The sequence below is a fragment of the Thamnophis sirtalis genome, unplaced genomic scaffold (assembly GCF_051295495.1).
Source record: "Thamnophis sirtalis isolate CommonGarterSnake01/CBP01778 unplaced genomic scaffold, rThaSir2_p1.2 scaffold_9, whole genome shotgun sequence".
NCBI lineage: Eukaryota > Metazoa > Chordata > Lepidosauria > Squamata > Natricidae > Thamnophis > Thamnophis sirtalis.
In genome coordinates, this window is record NW_028261389.1 from 53,691,711 (window position 1) to 53,707,686 (window position 15,976).

The following is a 15,976-nucleotide window of genomic DNA, read 5'->3' on the forward strand; positions in this document are numbered from 1 at the left end:
GGAGGAGTCCCCCTCTCAGAAATGTGCCCAGATGGGTTCCAGATGCTCCACCAACCACGACACCAGGGAAGGGGGGGAGTAGCAGTGGTTGTCCGGGAGTCGTTAGTTCCTCGCAGGATCTCTGCCCCGGAGATTGTGGGGTGTGAGTCTCTTCTCTTGAAGTTGGACCTAGGGGTTCAAGTGGGCTTGTTCCTGACGTACCTACCTCCCAGCTGCGTCACGACAGCCCTGCCTGTGCTACTAGAGGCAGTAGCCGGGTTGGCGGTAGAGTTCCCCAGGCCAATGGTGCTGGGGGACTTTAATCTACCGTCTCTTGGCGAACACTCTGAGGGGGCACAGGAGTTCATGGCCTCCATGACAACCATGGACTTGACCCAAGTAGTTCAGGGTTCAACTTCTCTCGGGGCAGTGGAGACGTGATCTGGAATTAAGGGGACTAGAGACCTCACCCTTGTCATGGTCAGATCACTCCTTGCTGAGGCTTGACTTCAGGAAACTACTCCCTCACTGCAGGGAGGTGGAACCGATTAAGTGGTTCCGCCCCAGGCGCCTGATGGACCCGATGGGATTTCAGAGGGAGCTTGGAGAGATACCTGACTCCCTTGCCTGCAATCCGACCGAATCCTTAGTCGCTGCCTGGAATGTTGTGGCGACTGAGGCACTGGACCGGATTGCGAATTTGAGGCCTCTCCATGGCAGTGGATCCAGGAGGGCACCTTGGTTTACCGAGGAACTCCGGGAGATAAAGCACCAAAAGAGATGCCTAGAGCGATGTTGGAGGACTAGTAACTCTGAATCTGATCGAACACTACTAAGAGCCTTTATCAGGATTTACCTAGTGGCGATACGGGCGGCAAAATGCACGCATTTTTACGCTCTTATTGCATCCACGGAATCCCGTCCAGCCGCCCTGATCAGGGTGACCCGCTCCCTCCTGAAAGGTGAGGGGGTGGGGGAACCCCTGCAGGGAAGAGCTGAGGAATTTGTTCAGTTTCTGTCAGATAAAATCACTCAGTTTCAGACAGACTTTGACTCCGTTTGGGCAATACCAGCCGAGATGACGTGGGTAAGTCTAAGTCGGATTTCCTGGAATGAGTTTGAATTTGTCACCCCTGAGGAAGTGGACAAGGCCATGGGAGCGATGAGCGCCTCCACCTGCTTACTGGACCTGTGCCCCTCCTGGCTGGTCTCGACCAGCAGGGAGGTGACATGAGGCTGGCTCCAGGCAATTACCAATGCATCTTTGCAGGAGGGGTCTTTCCCGCAACCACTAAAGGAAGCGGTGGTGAGACCCCTCCTTAAGAAGCCTTCCCCGGATCCTGAAAAACTACCGTCCTGTCTCCAACCTTCCTTTTCTGGGGAAGGTTGTTGAGAAGGTGGTGGCGCTTTAACTCCGACGGACCTTGAATGAAGCGGATTATCTGGATTCCTTTCAGTCTGGTTTCAGGCCTGGGTACAGCACTGAAACCGCTTTGGTCGCACTGATCAATGATCTCTGGTGGGCTAGGGATAGAGGGCACTCCTCTATCCTGGTGCTTCTTGACCTCTCAGCGGCTTTCGATACCATCGACCATGGTATCCTTCTGCGATGTCTGGAGGAGGTGGGAGTGAGAGGCACCATTTTACGGTGGTTCTCCTCTTACCTCTCCGGTAGGTCGCAGTTGGTATTGGTCAGGGGATAGAGGTCGACCTCTAGGCCCCTCAAATGTGGGGTGCCACAGAGTTCGGTCCTGTCCCCCCTCCTATTCAACATCTACATGAAGGCGCTGGGTGAGATCATATGACGGCACGGGATAAAGTACAATCAGTATGCAGATGATACACAATTGTATCTATCTGCCCCGTGCCAGCTCAGTGTAGCGGCGGACGTGATGTGCCGATGCCTGGAAGCTGTCAGGATCTGGATGGGGATGAACAAATTGGTAGTCAATCCCGATAAGACCGAGTGGCTTTGGATGTTGCCCCCGAAGGACAGTTCAGACAGTCCGTCCTTCATCCTAGGGGAGGGGTGAAAACTTACACCCCTCAGAGAGGGCCCGCAATGTGGGGGTCCTCCTGGATTTGCAGCTGACACTGGAACACCATCTGTCGGCTGTGACCAGGGGGGCCTTTGCCCAGTTTCGCCTGGTACACCAATTGCAGCCTTATTTGGACCGGGGGGGGGCACTTCAAACGGTCACTCAGGCCCTTGTCACCTCAAGGCTTGATTATTGCAATGCGCTCTACATGGGGCTACCCTTGAAAAGCGTTCAGAGACTACAGCTAGTCCAGAATGCAGCCGCACAAGCGATATTGGGTGTACCGAGATACACCCATATTACACCTGTCCTCCACGAGCTGCACTGGCTGCCAACTGGTCTCCGGACACAATTCAAGGTGTTTGTTATTACCTTTAAAGCCCTTCATGGCTTAGGACCAGCCTATCTGCGAGACTGCCTACTGCCATACACCTCCCAACGGCCGATAAGATCCCACAGGGTGGGCCTCCTTCGGATACCGTCAGCCAGACAGTGTCGGCTGGCGGGCCCCCGGATGAGAGCCTTCTCTGTGGCTGCTCCAACCTTGTGGAATCAGCTACCCCCAGAGGTCCGGACCTTACCCACTCTCATGGCCTTCAGGAAAGCCGTTAAAACCTGGCTGTTCTGGCAGGCCTGGGGCTGTTGACCTTAGTGTTAAGGTCCAGCCCTGATGTGTGTTGTGAATTTTAAATTATTCTTTTATTTTGCTTTTCTTTTTTCTTCTTTTGTTGTAAGCCGCCCGGAGTCCTCCGGGATTGGGCGGCCTATAAATTTAATAAATGAAATGTAAATGAAATGAAATGATCCTCTTGGGCACTCCGTGCAGGCGATAAATGTGTTTCACAAACATTTTCACTAATTTCTTTGCAGACGGCAGTGCTGAGCAAGCGATGAAATGCGCCTGCTTGGAAAACAAATAAATAACTGTCCAGCTTACTCTATTTCTGCTGCTGTCTGGGAGCTCGATGATAAAGTCCATTGCGATCTCTTCCCATGTTCGGCTAGGGCTGGCCACTCGTTGTAGTAGTCCAGGGGGCTTTCCTGGCTGTGTTTTCATTGTTGTGCAAGTAGCACAGCTTTTTACGTAATCTTCCACTTCCTATTTCATCTTTGGCCACCAAAATTGACGCCTTCCAGGCTAAGCCACCACTCATTGTTAGGATGTCCTTGTTATTGTTGAACCATGGGTCTGCCAGGAGTGCTGCTTTGAACTCTGTTGTCAGCGTATCCTGGCTTTGGGTGGTGACCTGGGCCACCTGTTGCTGAGAGGAAGAAATGATGGGGTGAACAACTTCTTCCTTCTTACTGTTGTACTGTGGTTTCCTCGACAAAGCATCCCACAACAAGTTCTTTCCTGCGGGGATGTGTTTAATTTCGAATTTGAACCTTTGGAAGTATTGTGCCCAATGAACTTGTTTGGGGAATAACCTTCAATGGGCTTTGAGAACTTTGAGGTCTTTATGATCAGTCTACACCTCGAACAGTATATCCCCCCCCCCTTCCAGGAGATGTCTCCACATGAGTATGCTCCACCTGATCGCGAACACTTCTTTGTCCCAAATGGCCCACCTCCTTTCAGTAGTGGTGAGTTTCTTGGATATGTAAGTGCATGGCAAGAGGTAGTCCTCTTTATTATTTTGCAGTAGCACTGCAGCTATTGCTACATCACTGGCATTCGTCTGGATGGTCGTTCTGGGTTGGGGTGTTGTAGTATGGGCTCTTGAGCAAAGAGCCGTTTTAATTTCTCAAAGGCTTTTTGACTGTCCATTATCCAATTCAGGGTTTGGTTTGCTTTTGGCTTCTTTAATAGCTCAGTCAATGGGAGGGCAATTTCCGCAAAAGTCAGAATGAACTGCCTGTAGAAATTGGCAAATCCAAGGAAGCTTTGCAGTTGTCTGCGAGTGCTTGGATGTTTCCAGTCTAACTCAGCTTTCACTTTTCCTGGATCCATTTCTATCCCCTCGTTGGAGATGTGATACCCCAAGTAATCTAGTGAGGTCTTGTGGAACTCACTCTTCGACAACTTTGTGTATAGCTTGGCAGCCAGAAGTTTTTTCAGAACTTGCCATAGCAACTTCACATGTTCTTCTAGGGTTCCAGAGAAGATCAAGATGTCATCGAGATAAATGAGCACTCCGCGATACAGGTGTAGCACCTCATTTATGTACTGCATGAAGCCTGTGGGTGCTCCTTGTAGCCCAAATGCCATGACTTTGTACTGAAAACTGCCAGGTGTGTGTGTGTTAAAAGCGGTCTTCCACTCATCTCCCTCTCTGATCCGTATGCGGTAATACGCCTCTCTCAAGTCCAGCTTGGTGAAGATCTTGCCTTTAGCCAAGTGGTTCAACATAACTTTCATGAGGGGAAGGGGATAAGTGTTCTTTTCGCATACTGCATTCAAGGCTCGCAGATCAACAGAGACGAACGCCACCATCTTTCTTTTCTCTGAAGAGCACTGAGGCCGCTACTTTTGACTTCGCTGTTTCAATAAATCCCTGTTTAAAATTGATGTCGATGTACTTCCTCAATTCAACCATCTCTTTGGGAGTCATGGAGAAAAATTTGGCTTTGGTAAGGTAGCCCCAGTTTTGAAGTTTATTGCGCAATCTGTGGGCCAATGAGGGGGAAGATAATTGCCATCTTCCTCACTGAACACCTCTGCCAAGACCCAGTAGTGTTTTGGTACTTGTTGGATTCCTGGGGGTTTGGTGTCTGCTGCAGGTACTGCAGGTTCCGAATGGTCTGGGCTATTGGGTTCCATCGTTCCTGGGTGGCTTTTTGGCTCCACCAGTGGTAATGGCCCAAAGCCGATAATCAATTTCCTAATGCCATCCTCCCACTTTATTATAGGCACCCACTTGTCCAGCCATGCAAGCCCCAAGATAATTGATTTGTGCATTTTTGGAGCTACGATGAATCTGAAGAATTCATAGTGGTGGCGTATCATCAACTTTACCAACTCGGTAATATTCGTGGCTGCCCCCCTCCCAATCAGAGTTCCATCCACTTGCTCAAACCGAATAGGATGGCTTAGAGATCTTGTGCGTATGCCTAGCTGCTCCACAATCGACATAATGATTAAGCATCAGGTGCAGCCGGTGTCTACAATTGCCCCAACTTCCCCCTCCACTCCCATTTCTGGCACTTGGAGGTTGCAGTTTATAGTAAAGGGGCGGATGGGTGCACTAACCATTGGGTCGTCTTCGGAATTTTCCTCCTCCGAGGCCTCCCCATTGGTAGGACTCTTCATCACCTTAGGTTTCGGAGGTTGTTGGCCCAGATGACTCTTCTGTGGTAGAGTCTCTGTAGAGAGGTGGGGTAAGAACTTGTTGGGGCATTGCAGGTGAGATTGGTCTCGGTGGGGGGGGGGTTTCAACCCCTGGGTTGGCCACTGCCCAGTTATCTGTCATGGTGCCATCTGCTGAGGGAGGGCAGGTACCCAGGGATGGCATCCCTTCCATCCATGACCTGGGAAGAAAGCCCAACCTGGTGGTTGAATTCCCCATTTTGATAGGGAATCTGTCTTCAACTCAGTTGCAGGGTAATAGGTCATTTCATTTATCGCTGTATGGAAGGAGTAATTATCTCCACTCCAGTATATTTCTGAGTCTTGGATGGAGAAGGAGTGGGAGTATGCACTCACGTTTAGCTGCATCTTTGCAGACACGATAAATCACCAAAATTCCTTTACTGCTTGGGAGATATGTAGAGAAGCATCTCATCTCATCTTCTTTTCTCAGAAGGCTCTTATCTGAATTCTTTGCTGAAATTTTACGCTGACCGGGTCAGGTCAGTGGTGGGAATCACTACCCCTCGCCAGCACCCCGTACCGGGGTTGCTGCTGATTTATTTTAAAGGAAGATTCGGGTTAAGGTCAGAGTTCCAAATATCATCCAGAATTAAATTAGAGTTCAAGGCATCGCTTTCATCAAAGTTCCAATTTAATAAGAGAGACGTGTTGGTACAATCTGTGGAAACCCGAATCTGAAAGCTTCCTGGGTTTCCACCCAGTTGAAAGTTCAAAACCTTTGCAGACTGTTGATGTAAAAAAAATCCTAATATAAGCTCAACTGGATATCAAATATATAAGCTTGCCAAAGACATTAATTTGTACAATGATGCTTCAATTTTTATTAGTTTTGCATTAATAGATAACATTCAAGAGGTTATCCTTATAATCATCCTTTATTTTCACCAAATCAGTGAGCCACAAAATCTACCCATATGTCTGTCTACAATTTCCTTAACACCTATGCCACCCAAAATTTTCAAGGGAAATCCTTGACATAAAAAGAAATAATCAGAATTGACCCACTCATTAAAATTAACTATTTTTCAAATAAACAAAGAAGGTTTGATTTATGTTTCTTAAACCACAGGTTTTATTTATGTTTGAAACTTCTTTGAAACTTACATTTCAAAACTATGACAGCAGTATGCCATGATTAAAACAGTCGATATCCACTAAGAGTTGTTGAAAGCTGGGCAACATAGAAGTGTGTTGTTGTTGTTGTTGTTGTTGTTGTTGTTATTACTACTATTACTATTTATGATTTAAACTTCCATTCAATTCCCAGTCTGGGACTGCTAAAAACTTAACAGTTCAAGTGTTAACCAAGGACCTCAGAGCTATTAAGGTAAAGTTCCAAGTAGGATGGATTTTTTTCCCCCCCAAGTCAGGAGATTCAGGCCTAATAAGTTCAAAATTTCCATGTGGGACTTCCAGTGGTGACATCACAGAAAAGCAGAGCAAGGGAATGGAGCTTCATTCCCATTGCCCAATTTTTTTCTGCTTGGAGGCCCTAAAAGGGCAGTGTTAATCCTGGAGGGATCGACAAGGTAGAGGGGAAGCTCTGGAGACAATGAGGAGAAGGGTGATCTCCACCAAAGATGCAGCAGTGATTTAGCAGTGGGAGAGTTTGACAGCTTTGGACAGCCATTGACTGAAAAAAGGATATGGGGGAGAGGAGAAACTCCAGACTAACTTTTAAGAATATATCTAGCACTATATTATATGTGTATGGATTTTGACTGTGACTGTGATGGCAATGGAATAGAGAATTTTTTATAAAACTCCAAAAGTTGTTGGACGTGAGACAGTATTAATAAGGAATAAGAAGTAGTATTGGACTAAGCAAAGTGACAGATACAATACCACATATATATACATAAATACATACACACACACACACACGCACACACACACATACATATATGCTGGTCTTGTCGTATTCGGGTCTTTTCCCGTGTAAGATTGAGATTGTCTTGGCAACGTTTCAGCGATGTCTCACTCGCCATCTTCAGGCTGGGTTTTGGGCTTAAAGTGTGATCGGAGCTGCCGTCTTTCTATAAATCTTGGTGGGGGTGGGGGTGGAGTGCTAGCTTTGTTTCAGTAAGTGGAATGATTGGTTGTGTGGTTGTATCATGATTGGTAGATTGGTACTGATTGGTGCTGAAAAATAGTTTGCACAAAAAATACAACCTGGAGGAAAAAACAATAACCGAAATCATGGAAGAACTAAAACAACGTGTAGTAGCCACAGCAAAGAAAATTGAAAGATGCGAAGGAGGAATAAAACAATATCTTCAAAATGTCCATTTCAGAAGAAATCAACACCTCTTCTACTGGTCCCTTGATGAAAATCAAGTCCAAACTAATGTTCACCCATGTAAAGAAAAAACTTTGAACTTTTGGAAAGAACTGTGGGAACACCCAGTGGAACACAACAAAACTGCTTCCTGGATCAAAGATATTCAACAACAAACAACACAAAACACAATGGAAAATATTGTAATAAAAACTGACATAGTGGCAAACAAGCAAAGAAGGTCAAGTACTGGAGTGTTCCTGGCTTGGACGAACTGCATGGATACTGACTAAAACACTTGACCAGCCTCCATCATCACATGGCCACTCAATTTGATCAAATGCTTCAAAATGCAACAAGTGAAGAATGTTTAACATTCTTACCCTAGCTTCTTACCCTAGAAAGGGGTGTATTACAACTAAAATCTTTAGATGTATTAAAAGAGGAAAAGGTAATTCAAACATGGTTCCAGTATGGACAGCTACAGGCTAGGTGGAAAATAGATAAAAAAATTGGTTTCTTGCAAACAAATAAGAGATCAAAGTTTAATGTATATAAAGAGAATATACAATGTATTAGTACAGATGGATTCCGAAACAGAATTAGTTAAAGACTGTATGATAAAGTGGGCTCAAAATATTGAAGAACCAATAATGTTGGATACATGGGAAAGAATTTGGGTAAGAAATGTAAAATTTACACAAGCCCAAAACTTGAGAGAAAATTTTTATAAGATGTTTTATAGATGGCATTTGGATCCTAAAAAGTTGGCTTTTATGTATCCGAATTTACAACCCAAATATTGGAGATGTGGTTCTCTCGATGCTACATATTTTCATATATGGTGGACTTGCAAAAAGGTTAAGGCATTTTGGATAAAAATATGGTGGATTATGCAAAATGTTCTTTAAAAATAAAGTTTACTCCTCAGTTATTTTTGTTAGGTATAATTATTGATTGTACAGCTGTAGAGATTAATTTGATTTTGCACTTAATAACTGCAGCTAGATTGTTGGTGGCGCAATACTGGAAGAAGGAAGACTTGCCTACTATTCAAGAATGGACATTGAAAGTCACAAATTTAGCCGAGATGGCTAAAATATCTGCATATCTTAAGCATCACTCAAACGAGAGATACAAATGAGATTGGAAAAAATAGATTGATTATATACAAAATAAATACGGGACTAAGAAATTCCAGATAGCTTACGATTAAGATCAGGAATGATATAAGTTGTTTAAAGTTAGCTTAGCAAGGAGAAGCTAAGTTCAATGTAAAGATGTTATCAATTTTCTATTCTTTTTTCCAATATATTTTAGACTGTTTTTGTTAAAGATTTATACCGTGTATGGGTTCTGGGAAGTCGGGTGAGGGAAGGCTGGGGAGAGGGTGGGAGGGAGGGATATATATCAGGTTTGACGAGAGGTGTTAGATTTTAATGTAATTTGATTCCACATGTATACTGTCTTCTCTTATTATTATTTTTTCTCTTTAAAACTAGGATATGTTAAGTATATTGATATGGAAGCGGAAATACACCGATGAGAGGAAGAGTGGGAAGCAGAAGGGAGAAGAAACATGGGAAGAGAGGGATAGGAGAGAGGGTAAGGGGGGAAGATGAGGATGATGATGATAAAGAAGAGTGGAATGTAGAGAAGGGAGAAGGAGAAAGGAAGGGGAAGTAGAGTAGGAAAGGATGATGGAGGGAAGATAGGAAGTAGGAGAGAGGTAGAAGAAAGAAGTGTATGGAGAGTAGAAGAGCTAATAATGGGTGTTAACTTTTTTGGGGGCGTTGATGACAAGATGAACTGATGTAATCATTATTTAATACTATATGATACTGGGTATGTATCGTATACATATGATTGTATGTTATGAAAATGGAAATAAAAATATGTTTAAAAAAAAAGAATGTTTAACATTAATGGTCAAACATACTTGATAATGAAAGATCCAAAAATGGCACAAAACCAAGCAACTATTGCCCAATTACTTGTCTGCCAACAACATTCAAACTTTTTACAAGAATACTGGCAAATTCTGTATTCAATCATCTGATGGAAAATAGTTTGTGTCCAGTAAAACAAAAAGGAAATTATAAAAAATCAAGAGGAACAAAATATCAGCTGCTCATTGACAAAATGGTACTAAAAATGCAAAATGAAGAAAAATAAATTTAAATATGGCATGGATTGATTACAAGAAGGCATTTGACTCATTACCCCACAGCTGGATTAACACCTGTCTGGAAAACTTTGACATCAGAAAAAATAACTTTACATTTTTGAAAGCAAACATGGAAAACAGTTCTAATAGCAAATGGGAAGAACATTGGTGAACTCAACATCAGACGAGGAATATTCCAGGGGGACTCACTTTCACCACTACTGTTCAACATCACATTAATTCCATTGACAATAATCCTATGAAACACAAAACTGGGATACCAAATCTCAGCCAACAGGGCAAGATAAACCATTTACTATACATGGATGACTTTAAAAATGTATGCGAAAAGCCCCACTTAACAACTTAATAGTTGTTGATAAGAAAGACAAAAAAGTTTGGATAATGGATGTACTAGTGCCTGGAGACAGCAGAACAGAAGAGAAAGAATTGGAGAAGATAAAAAATAAAAGACCTACAAATGAAAAGAGAATGACTATGGCAAAGGCAAGCAAGGGTAGTACCAATTGTAATAGGTGCTTTGGGTGCAGCCAAAACAATTAGAGCACTACAGGCATTGAGAAATTTGCCAAAGGCAGCTTTACTTGGAACTGTTTCCATCCTGCAATGACATTTGTAACACTGTCAATCATCAAGATTTGCCTAATCCAGGTTCTTGATAAGGACTCGATAGGTAGACAAAAATGCCAAACCCAGACTGAACATTTGGCTGACTGTACAATTACTAATAATAATTCTTCAAAATGTTAATACTAAAGTGTAGCATAGTGCCCCCAAACTTTAGGGCACCAGGCACCAGTTCCATGGAGAGAGATTTAGTATAATGAGTATAGTGGATTCATTTAGCTTGTCAAGACTGAACCACTTTGCTTCTTTCAAACCTTAACACTTTTCAATTTGCCAATGAACCTGGGGTAGGGAAGCATGAAATAGAATGCTCAGAATGTGTGAGTGGACCGTGAGAGACTGGCAACCAACTGTCAAGGTCATCAGGTGCCTGAGAAGAAGATGAATTGTTCCCATAACAAAAGAATGTTTCATAATTGGACAATGTGATCACCCAGGGTGGGAAGAAAGGGAAGTTATTGTTTAATTGAGCAAATATTTGCGTGGGAAAACCAGAGCTGTTTTTGATTCTTCAATAGCAAAATGGTGTATCCCATAAAGTTTTACTTTGGGGAATTCAAAGCTCCCAAGAGTGTTTCCTTATTTTGGGTTCACTACTCGAACAGTTGACATAACTACTATTTCATCCACTTAATGACCACCACAAAAAAGATCGTAAAATCGGGTGTGGTCACATGATGATCTACTTAATGACTGCCATGGCTTCCAACTATAGTTTAATCCCAGGCTCAATTACAGTTATGAGTCTGTATTCCCACATGTTCAGGCAGGGAAGATATGCTGTAGACCAGTGGTCTCCAACTTTGGCAACTTTAAGACCTGTGGATTTCAAGTCTTAAAGTTGCCAAGGTTGGAGACCACTGCTTTAGACCCTGTCAGACAAAGAATTTTGGCTATTAGGGTCTAGAAAGAGGGATTTCTCTGCCACTGTCACTGCATTGTGATTATTATTCCCTCAGAAGTGAGGAAAGCCCTCAATCTATTGGCCTTCCATAAAGGGATCAAACTATTGGCTGTTCAGCCTTGCTTGGGACTGTCTGGTCTGCCCAGCTTACATTACTAACGGCTAACTCCCCATCTTGGAATTTTTCACCTTTTGAAATATTGTAATGTTATTTTTATAATTTTAAATATTTTTAAACTTGTTAATTCTGATTTTAATGTCATTTTTATTAATTATATTGTACCCCACCCATAACCGTTCTCTGAAACAGATGGTTAAGAAATAGGAAATAAATGAATAAATAAAATTCAGTTCTAGGGAACCACAGACGTGGTATGATTATACTGTTGTAAACCTTAGCATACTGGCTAATTCTTACAACAATATTATTAGTGAAAATATTAGTTTACTAAATGTTCAGTTAAGCATTTGTAGGTATCCTATCCCCAAATTCCCCAATGAACTCAGAATATATATGGTTAATATATTATAAAGTTTGAGTTTGAGTTTGAGTTTCATTTTATTTATATGCCGCCCTATTCCCTGCGGGACTCAGGGCGGCACACAAACCCAAGGAGGGGAAGGGAAAAACACAAAAACTACAAAAATACAGGGCATTTAAAAACAACCAACAGCCACACGATTCGAGAGGGGAAGGGAACTCATCAACCCCAGGCCTGCCGACACAGCCAGGTTTTAATGGCTTTTCGGAAGGCCTGGAGAGAGGTGAGGGTCCGAATCTCTGCGGGGAGTTAGTTCCAAAGGGCTGGAGCCGCCACAGAGAAGGCCCTCCCCTGGGTAGTAGCCAGATGACATTGGCTGGTAGACGGAACCTGGAGGAGGTCTGCTCTGTGTGATCTAATGGGTCTTTGGGAGGTAATTGGCAGCAGGCGGTCTCTCAAGAACCCAGGTCCAACACCATGAAGGGCTTTATAAGTGACGACTAGCACCTTGAAGTGTATCCGGAGACCAATCGATAACCAGTGCAGCTCGCGGAGGATAGGTGTAACGTGGGTGTACCGAGGTGCACCCACAATCGCTCGCGCGGCTGCATTCTGGACGAGCTGAAGTCTCCGAATGCTCTTCAAGGGCTGCCCCATGTAGAGCGCATTGCAATAGTCCAGTCTTGAGGTCACGAGGGCATGAGTGACTGTTGCGAGTGCCTCCCGGTTCAGGTAGGGACGCAATTGGTGCACCAGGCAAACCTGGGCAAATGCCCCCCTGGTCACAGCCGACAAATGATGTTCTAAGGTCAGCTGTGGGTCCAAGAGGACTCCCAAATTGCGAACCCTGTCTGAGGGGCGTAAAATTTCACCCCCAGCTTGAGAGATGGAATACTAGCCAAATTTTTGGGAGGGAAACACAACAGCCACTCGGTCTTGTCTGGATTGAGTGCAAGCATGTTAATCCCCATCCAGACCCTGACAGCCTCCAGGCACTGGCACATCACATCAACCGCTTCACTGAGTTGGCACGGGGCGGACAGATACAACTGGGTATCATCCGCATGCTGATGGTATCTTATCCCATGCCGCCGAATGATCTCACCCAATGGCTTCATGTAGATGTTAAACAGGAGGGGGGACAGGACCGAACCCTGTGGGACCCCATATTTCAGGGGCCTAGGGGTCGACCTCTGCCCCCCGACCAACACCGACTGCAACCTGTCCGAGAGGTAGGAGGAGAACTACCGAAAAACAGTGTCTCCCACCCCCACCTCTCGTAACCGTCGCAGAAGGATACCATGGTCGATGGTATCGAACGCCGCTGAGAGGTCAAGAAGCACTAGGATGGAGGGATGACCTCCATCCCTGGCTCTCCAGAGATCATCGGTCAGTGCGACCAAAGAGGTTTCCGTACTGAAGCCAGGCCTGAATCCGGACTGAAAGAGATCCAGATAATCGGCTTCATCCAAGGACCGTCGGAGCTGAAAGGCTACCACTTTCTCAACAACCTTCCCAACAAAGGGGAGGTTGGAGACTGGACGGTAGTTATTCAAAATGGCTGGATCCAGAGATGGCTTCTTCAGGAGGGGTCTCACCACCGCTGTCTTCAATGCCGGAGGAAAGAAGCCCTCCCGAAGGGAGGCATTCACCATCGCCTGGATCCAGCCCCACGTCACCTCCTTGCTGTTCGCGACCAGCCAAGAGGGGCACGGGTCCAGTGCACACATGGCGGCACTCACCGCTCCCATGGCCTTGTCCACTTCATCAGGAGCAACAAGTTGAAAGTCAGTCCAGAGATGTCGCTCAAGACCCTCCCCCGGTACCCCGGCTGGCTCTGCGCAATTGGAGTCCAGGTCCATCCGAAGCCAAGCAACTTTGTCCGCGAGGAACTGGACATACTCCTCCGCTCTACCTCGTAGGGGATTATCCACAACCCTCCCATTCAGGAGGGAGCGGGTTACCCTAAACAAGGCAGCAGGGCGTGACTCAGCGGACGCTATCAGAGTGGCAATATAGGTGTTCTTAGCTGTCCGTATTGCTGAGAGGTATGCTCCGATGCAAGCTTTTAATAGTGCTCGGTCCGACTCGGATTTACTGGACCTCCAGCGGCGCTCTAGGCGTCTCTTTTGGCGCTTCATCTCCCGGAGGTCCTCGGTAAACCAAGGAGCCCTCCTGGATCCACTGCTGCGGATTGGCCGTAAAGGCGCAATCCGGTGGAGAGCCTCAGACGCTGCTGAGTTCCAAGCAGCAACTAAGGTCTCCACCGGACTGTGGGCGAGAGTATCAGGCACAACACCAAGCGCCGTCTGGAAACCCTGAGGATCCATAAGACGCCTGAGTTGGAACCACCTAATCAGTTCCTCCTCCCTACAGCGGGGGATTGGTCTCCGAAAGTCGAGCCTCAGTAGGAAGTGGTCCGACCATGACAGGGGCAAGATCTCACTACCCCTCAAACCAAGATCACAACTCCACTGCTCCGAGAGAAATACGAGGTCGAGTGTGTGACCCGCTGAGTGAGTCGGGCCCTGGATTACTTGGGTCAAGCCCATGGCTGTCATGGAAGTCATGAACTCCTGCGCTCCATCAGAGTGTTCGCCGAGAGAAGGCAGATTGAAGTCCCCCAGTATCATAAGTCTGGGGAACTCAACTGCCAGCTCAGCTACTGACTCGAGGAGCGAGGGGAGGGCTGTCGTCACGCTGTTGGGAGGCAGGTACGTTAACAACAAGCCCACTTGACCCGCAAGGTCCATCTTCACCAGCAAGGACTCACACCCGACAAGCTCCGGAGCAGGGATCCTACGAGGCACTAAAGACTTTCGGATAACAATGGCCACTCCCCCACCCCTTTACTGGGGTCGCGGTTGATGAAGCACCTGAAAACCCTCTGGGCACATTTCAGTGAGGGGGACTCCTCCCTCCGGGCCCAGCCAGGTTTCAGTAATACATGCCAGGTCTGCCCCCTTGTCTAAAATTAGGTCCTGGACGAGGGGAGCCTTGTGAACCACAGACCTGGCATTTAGCAACAACAGCCTGAGACCAGGGTCCTGACTGCTCACGCCTGACTGCTCTGGCCTTGGAGTGGAACTAACAGGGCCGGAAGGAGGGATCCCTCTGACGTAGGGAACCCTCCTTCCCCGGTAATGGCTCGCCCTGAAGTTCCCGCCATATCTGCCCCTCCCCAATATGACCCCAATGTTCCGGCCCACTCCCGCATCTATAGTCCCTCCACCCTCACCCCAGGCTGCCGGATTCACCAGCAGGCCCTTCGACACACACATCCAAGGGCCGGAACCAAGCATGGGTCCCCCTAACACTTCTGCCAGAGCACTCAGTGCAGGAGGTACCCAGCTATACTCCTGGCCCACCACACATACACACACATACCATCAATCAATCTCCACAAAACAAATTAAAACAAGGGAAACAACAATATCATAGTAAAAGTGGGAACATTCAGTCAACCACAGTCATACCACACACTCTCCATACAATTAAAAATTACAAAAATTACAAATGTATAAAAAATTATAAAAACTGTGCAATATAGCAAATTGATTGAATATAGTCCAAAAAAGCCAAGGAGGGAGTAATGTCCAAAACCTCCCACACGAGCACCCGAGATCCAGGGAGTAATAAAAGAGACATATGATGATAGCAATAAAGGGAGAGTCACACTTCCAGTCCTCTCTCTCATTACTGTAGAAAGTCAGTGGGGGGATGAACAGGAAGCCCAGGATGGCAGTAAAATCATAGGCCCCAATTTGCTCCCCAATGATGGCCCAGAGAGAAAGGCCATGAAATGTCTGGGAGGCAAGTAGGCCACAGGCGGTGAATAGTAGCAAAAAGTTGTGGAGCCAGCCATAGGCGACGGCAGGCCAGCAACACCCCTTCCCTCAGGAACAAAAGGACATACAGGAGCCAGGGAAACCCCATGATAAGGGGGGAGGAAAAAGCCCCGCTCCCAGCTGTACCGTAACACTCCCAGTGGAGGCAGCCAGTCGGTAGGCCATCAGGCTAGCAACCCCACCCCCACCCTAACCTTAATCCTAATCTTAAACTAAACTAACCCCACCCTATAATTCTAATCTAACCCTACCCTGTCCCTAGCCTGACCCTGCAGCAGCACAGACAGCAGAATACTTGTTGCATGCAGAACAATAGCTTCT

General features: G+C 46.0%; 1 protein-coding gene across 3 annotated transcripts in view; it reads right to left on the reverse strand.

The window, feature by feature from the left end:
* Positions 1-15,976, reverse strand: part of IMMP2L (inner mitochondrial membrane peptidase subunit 2) — a 127,541-nt gene that overhangs the window by 52,564 nt on the left and 59,001 nt on the right. The gene's annotated exons all lie outside the window — the stretch shown is intronic.